Source organism: Macrobrachium rosenbergii, chromosome 3 (assembly GCF_040412425.1).
Source record: "Macrobrachium rosenbergii isolate ZJJX-2024 chromosome 3, ASM4041242v1, whole genome shotgun sequence".
Classification (NCBI taxonomy): Eukaryota; Metazoa; Arthropoda; class Malacostraca; order Decapoda; family Palaemonidae; genus Macrobrachium; species Macrobrachium rosenbergii.
Window position 1 is genome coordinate 11,311,198 of NC_089743.1, and position 10,000 is coordinate 11,321,197.

General features: G+C 40.8%; 1 long non-coding RNA gene across 1 annotated transcript in view; it reads left to right on the forward strand.

The window, feature by feature from the left end:
- The window catches only part of LOC136852647 (uncharacterized), a 34,750-nt gene that overhangs the window by 6,320 nt on the left and 18,430 nt on the right, over window positions 1–10,000 (forward strand). The window contains exon 2 of the long non-coding RNA XR_010857210.1: window positions 6,742–7,654. This is a non-coding gene — a long non-coding RNA (uncharacterized lncRNA). The remainder of the gene's footprint in view (window positions 1–6,741; window positions 7,655–10,000) is intronic.

The window sequence follows — 10,000 nt, forward strand, 5'->3', positions numbered from 1 at the left end:
GCTGTTTTCTCACCCACGCAACTTGATCCCACATCTTTCGTTCAGGCTGAGCAAAGTTTCATCACTTTTCAACCTTAACGTAAAACCTTCACGAAGACTTGAAGCCTTTTGAAACAATTTACGACTTTACTTACTATCACTTGTCTGGGCAAGAACACATTAGTAACCTTACATAGTTTCCACGAATTCATTTTGTAAAAAAAAGAACCCTTAACGTAATTTCGCAAAAATAATTTATTTTTTCTTACGCACAAGGTAAAATGACTTTATAATTTCTAACGTATAAGCGTCTTATTACACTGCGCTCTCACAGAGAGAGAGAGAGAATTTTTCTTTTCCTTTTCATCATAACAAGTGGCATACAAAATTTATCCACGAGTATTGGAAAACCAACCCACGAATCATAAAAGCTAAATACAAAGAATTTCCTTTCGTTTAACCAACCTTTGATCTTTTAAGATTCAAACCCATTATTCCTTTATCATATACGCAGTGCGCGAAATTTATAAGCACTCGTGTTCAGCGAATAATCTCACATACCTGCATCTAATGTTAAGTGCTTTAGCCCCTATAAATTCTCGTACGCCATAGAGCGCATGGACAACTAATTACTTACATGTTTATCAACTGCCTTGCACAAGTGGGTACTCATTATTTAAGACTTGCATCTGCCGCAAGCACCAAATCGCATATTGTGTGCCACCCCAATATCCTCCCTCTCCTCATGTCAGGGAGAAGGCTTCCTTTCCCCATGTCAGGAAGCAATCTCTAGTTCGTAAAACTAGCCACCCATGAGTGTCACACCCCAAGGTTCCCTTCCCACAGCACCACTAATCTGAGGCACTGGGAACCAAACCAATTACTGAAGCACTTATCTTTCTTCTTTCCCTTTCCTTTCTCACTAACTGTCTGCCGAAGTCTCTCCTTTCCCTCTTACCCCTTGATTACCTTCTGCCTCAGGCAGAGTGCCATTTCCTTCAGTACTGTTTCGTGCACTGACATTTTGTATTGCTCCACATAGCGCACCGGCACCATAGTGCCACCCAATCAAAATAACCGCTCATAAGCCACTGCACCTGTACCTGAGGTACAGAGTGCCATCAACAATGTATCCGCCTATAAGGAACGTAGCGCCTTCAGGATCACTCCCATTCTACTAGCGTATCCACCTATAAGGACTCAGACTTCCTTTAGGAACGCTCCCTCAGTGTGACCTTCGCACAGCACACTCAACCACAGTGCCACCTCACTGAAAAGGTGCCACACCACTGAAGTGCCACCAAATTACAGGACACTTCCCACAATTGTCACAAACCTTTCCTCCAGGAACGCCCAGTCAACCCACTTAGCCGCCCTTCCCCACCAGCAACATGGAAACCGAGGAGCACAAAGCCTTCATGGATCTAAGGAAGGAGGATGGTCTCACAGGACCCAGACTCACCAAGTGGATCAAAGAACAGCTAGCTGAACGAAGGCAGCACGAAGAAGAACAGAGACAGCAGACAAGGAAAGAGAAGAGAGGAAAAGACAGCAAGAAGCCAAGCAGAGGCGGCTGGAAGAAGAAAGAGAAGAGAGGAAAAGACAGCGACAAGCCGATAAGAGGCAGCTGGAAGAAGAAAGAGAAGAAAGGAGAAGACAGCAAGAGTTAGCCCTTAAAGAAAGCGAGCAAGTGCTCAAGGCAAGCGAGCTGGCACTCCTAGACAAGGAGCTGGAGTTGGAGAGGGCCAAGAAGGAAAGTGCAGAAGCTCTAGCATCCCAAGAAGCCTCTAGCCCCACACCTGCTGCACCGAATGCTCCACTCTCAAGCCTTAATTCTCTAGTCCCCAAGTTGACTGAGGAAGAGCTGGAAGCATGGCTAGAAGAGGTTGAGATGCTCTTCGATAATTTCAACACCACTGAGGCCGAGAGGTCCTAAGTGCTGACCAAACACCTGGAAGGTAAAGCAAAGGCAGCCCTTTGCTCGCTGGAGCAGAGTAAACGAGGAGACATGGCCACAGGCCGTGAGGTAATAGCCAAAGCATATGAAATCACCCTTGAGAAGTGGAGACAAAGGTTCCGTGGTCTGGCCAAGGAAGCCGGCTGGTCCTGGACAGAATGGGCCTATCACAAGACTCGAGTGTAGTGCCACCTGGATACCCCTCGGGCTCAACGCGCCCACGGAACGGAACACCGGGCAAACCTACTTGCACCATCTGCAAGGGGTACGGTCATGCCGTAGCTGAGTGCTGCTACAAGGCAGACTAACAACCAGGGCAACAACCAACGGCAGCCTACCAATGACCGCCACTCATCCTCTCCTTCTACCTCCACACCACCTTCCCAGTAGACCGTCACTAACGGGAGATCATCACATCCCAGGGGACCCTGCTGATACTGTGGAGCTCCAGGGCACTCTTTGTCTGGGTATCCTGCCTGCTCGAAACATGTGCCATACCCCAGGCACGTCAACCTGATTAGTGCCACCTCCTCCCTGGCTGTGCCGCCAGAGAGGTCTCACCCTGAGCGGGTCTGGACTCAGTCCGTCTCAGTGGCCCCACTGGATGGTTCTAGCCCACCAGTGCACCTACCAACTACTGCCGACACTGGCTCAGATATTAGCCTGATTGATTGGGCCAAAGTGCCAGCCAGTGCCACTGTAGAGGGGCAAACCAGGTGGACGGTAACCTGGGTAGACGAGCAGTCCTTGGCCATTCCCACAGTTGAACTCAAAGTGATCACCCCTTGGTGCACCCAAACTCACCGCCTTGGAGTGGTGAAACATATTCGGCATGGGGTGGAATTCCTGCTAGGACGAGACATCCTCTGGGTATGTCCCACATCCACGCCACTCTGTTGCCTGACTGCCTCCACCAGTGAGGCCATGCCAAAACTTCCTGAGTGGGACACAGCCTCTGTGACAGCTGTGCCACCATCAGCCCAACCTTCTGTTCGCCCTAGAGCAAACTGGGTCCACCAGCATCTAAACCATTCCAGGCCACCCAAAAACTCCTCCCTCACCACGAAGGGATACTACCAAATACCACTGCAGAACCTGCAACATAAGAGGGTACTCCGAAAGATGGTCAAAGTGCCCCAGCAAGCTAGCTGCACCAGCCACCATTTCCACAACCAACCCAAGAGGCTTGGCCCTCTCCCAAAGACATGAATCTCTGTCGCCTATCAGCCAGGTACACCGAGGGGTTTTGCACCCCTGGGTCCCTCTTCAGCCTCGTCTGAATCCAATTTGCTGCCAGTGCCACTTGCGAGCACTGGTCAGTGCCAAGCTCCACCTATCTCGGCTGGAATCTCCATACCACCCTTAATCCCCGTGCCTGGCCCCGAGTTAGTGCCGGTGCCAGGTCCAGAACCTGACACGGATCCTCCTACGGGAGATCCACCTAACCTCACAGACGTGGTCATCGCCCATTGTGAGCCTCCAACCCCATGTTTCTTCTTCCCACTCTCTTCCACCTGCTGAGGATGACCCTCCAGCAGGCCTGAACATTACTTTTTTTCTGATCGACCAGGAACTGTCCAGCCAGGACGCAGACACTGGCTCTACTCCCACGACGGTTGTCGCAGCAGCTGAAGTAGGAGACCAGCCTGTAGCTAATGAGGCTGGCCCTGATTCTGCTCCTGATGGCGCCCCTGGCCTATCTCCAGAGTCGGTACCCTCATCACCTCCTAGGAATGGCCTAGCCAGATCTTGGAGGCCCCCGAAGAAGAAGAAGGGGTGGAAGAGATCCAATTAACAAATCAGAGCCACAAGCTCTCCTTGGCACTCGTGCCCAGTTCGCACAGTGCCGCTTCCATCTCAGGGTGATCCAGGCACCTGCCCAGAGAAGGTAGCCTGCGTGATCTCTGCCCCAGTAGCATTAACTCCTAACACCTTAGGCAATTGTAACATACTAACCCTTTTCCAACTAACCTCCTTCAAAACCGTTCCAGACTCAAACTGATACCTTCCGTAATTGTATACTGTGATTTACCCTTCAGGTTACTCATGCTTAATTTTGTTGAATGTATTAATCATAAAGCATTGCGTAACTCATAATTCATTGCGCGCCATTAGTCGGTGCCAACTCGTTCAGTGCCAGAGTCTTAAGATCGTAGGTTAGGTTAAATATTTACTGTGTGCATTTGCCTAGGAGTAGGGTTCTCCTGTCATTGATATAAGTTAGTATAAGTGTCTGTACCCTTAGATAGGTTAGGCCCGTTGTAGTGAGTAAGTTAGCCAACCCAAGTACCACACCTAGCAGTTAGGTAGGTCCATTTAGCTATTGCAGTGCAAAAGCACAACTCATGTAGGGACGCTAGCTGACTGGTCAGGACGAATAGCTAACTTAACCAAGACCTTCACGCCCGAAAGGGTGTGAATGCCTTTCCAAAGGGGGGGACCTTTCACGTATTTTCATTCCTCCCTCTTAGCCAGCCAGATAATATATTGATTTTTTTTAAATAAAAGAGCATCTCAGTTAACTGGTAGGCTAGGATTCAATGGCGGGAGAGACGTTAGGCCTCTTGTTTTGACTGTATGTAGGGGCAGATTCCCTTCCCCCCGCCACACATCACCTGACCTGGGGTAAAGGACAATGACAAACCTTAGCTTTCTTCCCCTCACTCCCCCTTAATCACGTGATCAGTCGATGCATTTCCTTCGTGAGGGTAGAAGAGAGACTAGGAAGTTCGTTAAGCCTAAAAGACGAAAGCCTTTCTGAGTGGGGCTACTACTCTGAGCCTTAGGGACTTAGTTATAAGGCTTCTTTCCCTGTGACCCTTTTACTGGCTTAAGACTTGCTTTCAGATGTGGCCTGCTTCTGAACGAACGAACGCACTCGAAGATGTTTTTTGAGCCAAGAGGCTAGGCGAGACACAGCAGAGACACTCTACAGACTTCGGCAGTAGAGGACGTGACCCTGCTACAAAGCTTTCGCGACCCAATTCATATTGCAAGAGCACATGCAACAGGATAAGGAATCCTGCTTCGCGCCTCAGTCAACCAAGCCTCGTGAATTAAGTCCCCTGGAATACTGCCGTATAGAAAATACAAGAAAGTCTAGATGCGCCCCATTGAAAGAAAGCCCCCTCAGCAGGTTAATTCACGCCTTATTACAATGTCCAGGTAACGACGTGCTATTGACGTCCTTGTGAATCTGATTTTTGCATCGTTCTTACTTTTGCTGTTTGCTGGCTCTTCAATTCCCAGCGTCATTTCATTGCTTCATGTGTAAATAAATTCAATGTAATGTAAACTACTCCCTTATTTCCCACGCGACCTTACAATATTTGATCTAGTTGGGTAAATAAGGTAAGTGAAAAAAACCTCCTCCCTGCATTTTGTTTACAGACTGGTGTTCTCCTTTGGCCCCAACAGGCAGTATCTAAATTAAAGTAACCCCTTCCTTCCTCCAAGGACCCCAGTTTGTAAGAATATATATATATATATATATATATATATATATATATATATATATATATATATATATATATACACAACATACACATATATATATATATATAATATATATATATATATATATATATATATATATATATATATATATATATATACAGGTGTAACATACACATACATGTATATATATATATATATATATATATATATATATATATATATATATATATATATATATATATACAGGTGTAACACATACATGTGTGTATATATATATATATATATATATATATATACAGTGTAACACATACATGTGTATATATATATATATACATACATACATACAGTATATATATATATTATATATATATATATATATATATATATATATATATATATATATACACACACATATATTTAATATCCAATTCACTACTTCAGATATATATATATATATATATATATATATATATATATATATATATATATATATATATCTATCTATATATATATATATATATATATATATATATATATATATATATACACAAGTTATTTAATATCAATATCACCGAAGGGGAATCATAAGCGATAAATGGTCTGGTACCACAGTGACTCCCTGGTTCGTCTGTCGGGTCACTCAGGTACCAAACCAATTATTACTTATAATCTCCCTTCGGTGATATTCCCGAAATAGCGCGAATTGGATATTAGACGACATTTGTAGCTTAATGTCTGTATTCAAAATATAACGGCGATGCGATAAAAAATATATATATATAATTATATGTGTGTGTAACCCCACATACGTCAATAAATGTTTGGATACATATATTTGTACACAACTAACACACACATGCATATATACATTATATATATATACACATACACATAATGTATACTTATATACTGTACATGGAAATAATGAACATGTGAGCACATGTGTGTGTGTGTGTAATTTCACATTTATGATTTAGTAAGACTCTGATGTATGCGGATATTCCAATGATGTTGATTTTGGAAATTCATCGGAAGATAACTGTTACAATAGCTTGTATACCCCCAAGAACATGAGCTGACCCTAGATTACTAGTTTATACAATGCAACTTGCTGATCAATTTACGTCATTGGCAAACTGCTAAGCACTGGCATATTGCTTCTATGAAATGCTGAGCTTTACGCTTCTGTGAACCACTTAGGATATGACAAAATTTTCTGAACATTATTTAATGTTAACTGTCCACTGGTAAAATTGGTACTTCAAAATTTAGTGCTAGACCTATATCCTTTCTTATCACACTTTACTTCTTTTGCCCTACTAGGCTAAGTTTAGTCTTTTTCTCCCTAGCAATCGGCTGCTGTTCAGGAGGCTCGTTTTCTGGTGGTGGAAGAATAACAAGGCTACAATAGGCCTATATTCTGGTTCTTCCATAAACATAATGCCGCCACAAATTCTGGGCAACTCCACTGCAGCACATAGCAAATATGAAGGTATGGCAAAAGAAGCACAACAGAATATGAAGCTCAACCGTTGAAAAACAAAAACGTTGCGTATAATTTTCGATGTAGACAAATAAAGATTAGATCGGAACTGATGATTAGAAGGCTTGTAAGAACTCACGCAGTCAACGAATATAACAATCAAAGTGACAGACTACAAAAATACCACAAATATTGTCAAATGGAAACGTTAACACATTAGACCTATATCCAACACCCTGGCTAGAATGCATCCCAGTTCACTTATAACATGGTTGTGCTCACTGATATAATCATCATTACATTACAGTATAGCCTATAACATGGGGTTCTCAGTCTTACCTTAGTTTCATATGAATCTCAGTGGCATTGTACTGTTGCTGTGCAAGTGGTAAAATGTAATGTCATGACGACCAAACGGATTCGCGTCCTCTTGATTTTTTGGCCATCTTGAATTTCCAGGTAGTACTAGTACCTCAAGCTTGTCAAATGTAATTTAAAGGTTTTAGTGCAACTCCTCGAAGACAGAAAAATATTTGCTAGATCAGTTAGGAAGCCTTTATTATAATAAAATAGTATCAATGATACATTCACTTATATATCAATAATAAATTAATCAAACTACGTCTTAATACCACATCAACCCGTCATTTGCTAGGGAGTTGTGTTATGTGAAGTTGCCAGAAGCAGCCAGATCTGCGCGTAGAAGATTGCGCTAATCGGTCTGTGGATGTTGGTCTAAAGATCTACAAGGAATTCAAGTGACACACCGTATTTCTAAGGTGAATCATTCATATATTCTTTATATATATATATATGCGTAGTGACAAAGTACGTGAGCTGCAGACGTTTCCCTCATATTTATGAGAGTTAGCGAATATGAATAGTACTATTTCAGAACGCCACAAACTTGGTAGAAAGGGCGTAGCCTGGAATGGCCTTGTTGGGGGAGGGTTGGGGGACGGGGTAAAAAGTCAGTACTGATGTGTGCAAGGGACTTAATACAAGGTTTTGAAGAAGTGCCAATATAAATAATATAAAGATTATATAGTAATATAATGTTAGACACAACAAATAATGTATATACAACATATATTAAAATAAATGCAATTATGCCCATAATTCTTGGGGTTCAAAAATCCAGCACTTCTGCAAGAATTATCCCATATAATCCTGCTAAACACACACATATATATATATATATATATATATATATATATATATATATATATATATATAAATAATGCTAAAAAAATCACAAGATGCACGTGATTTCAGTAAAATCGAATGCCACAGGAAAATAATGCATGAATAAATGCTAAGAGCATATTGATCTACCTGTTATTTTCCTGGGTATTCGCTCATATATATATAAATAAATTATATATATACATATATATATATGTATATATATATATATATATATATGTGTGTGTGTGTGTAATTTGTGTAGAATAAGTATAGCGTAGAATATTTCAGATTAATTTTAATTACTCTCTCCATTTGCGTTATAAATAATGTTACAACGCGCTTAAGCTTAACAAAAACTTCGCTAAAGATTAACCCAACAACCAAAGTAAATAAAAAAAAAGTGGAGTCTCAACATCATTTCCACGTGTCATTCTTAGATTACATACAAACACAGCTATTTATAGGATCCAAATTAGATTTCAGTTGTTCAATTTAACCAGTTCTGTTCATTTGCCTGTTTTTCAGCTGCCTATATTCTTCGTGTGATTGCCGACTCATTTGATTGCCAATTCAGGTTCAGTAATTGTCATTTAATATGTATTATTTTTTTTTTCATTTGTGATATTTGATGGATACCATTTCACAGCAACAAGTGACCTCCGAACTACTTAGGACATTTCATTAGTTTTGCCTGTTACGAACATTTTTTCATTGCGTCTATGAAAATGCAGTATGTATCATATTGCATGTTGGTATTTTTGGAAAGACAGTTCATCATTTTATTGTTTCTCGTAGGTTACCAGAAACATTAAAATGATGAACTGTCTTTCCGAAAATACCAACATGCAGTATGATACACACTGCATTTTCATACAATAAAATGATGAACTGTCTTTCCGAAAATACCAACATGCAGTATGATACATACTGCATTTTCATAGACGCAATGAAAAAATGTTCGTAAACAGGCAAAACTAATGAAATGTCCTATGTAGTTCGGAAGTCACTTGTTGCTGTGAAATGGTGTCCATCAAATATCACAAAGGAAAAAATGATACACATATTAAATGACAATTACTGAACCTGATGTGGCAATCAAACGAGTCGGCAATCACACGAAGAATATAGGCAGCTGAAAAACAGGCAGATGAACAGAACTGGTTAAACTGAACAACTGAAATCTAATTTGGATCCTATAAATAGTTGTGTTTGTATGCAATCTAAGAATGACACGTGGAAATGATGTTGAGATTCCCGATTTTTTTTTTCGTTTACTTTAATTGTTGGGTTAATCTGTGGTGAAGTTTTTGTTAAGCTTAAGTGCGTTGTAACATTATTTATAACGCAAATGGAGAGAGGAATTAAAATTAATCGAAAATATTCTACACTATGCTTATTCTACACACAAATTACACTTACGCATACACACACATAGTCATTATTGCATCGCTTTGTAATATCCAGCTGTTTGAAAATACAGATATGGCTTGTTGTGGGAAATTTTATATCACTTAGTGGGAAGTTTGAAGGAATGTACACCATAAATTTATAAAGGTGATTCCTTCCACTGAATGTTCTCTGGTAATAAGGTAAACAGTACAGGACGGGCTGTTAAGCACACAGTTCTTCCGTGCACATAACGTGTTTTCAGACGTGTGCCAGAAAGTCCAAAGGATTAATAAATTGCCTGTAAATCTAAGTAAATATATTCAGGTAAAATTAAATTTTATTTAAGTTTATTTAGCCTACAAGGGACTCAGAGTAAATGAAAACTAAAGGCTATAAGAACTCCAGGCAAGTTTAGTAAGGCCAAGGAATTGAAGTTTCGACCAGGTTAAGGCAAAGTAAGGCAAATTGATACCAAATTAATTGTAAATATGTTCAGTCTAAGCCTATGTACAGTTAAATCTCATAGGCTCCAATATTATGACAGCCTA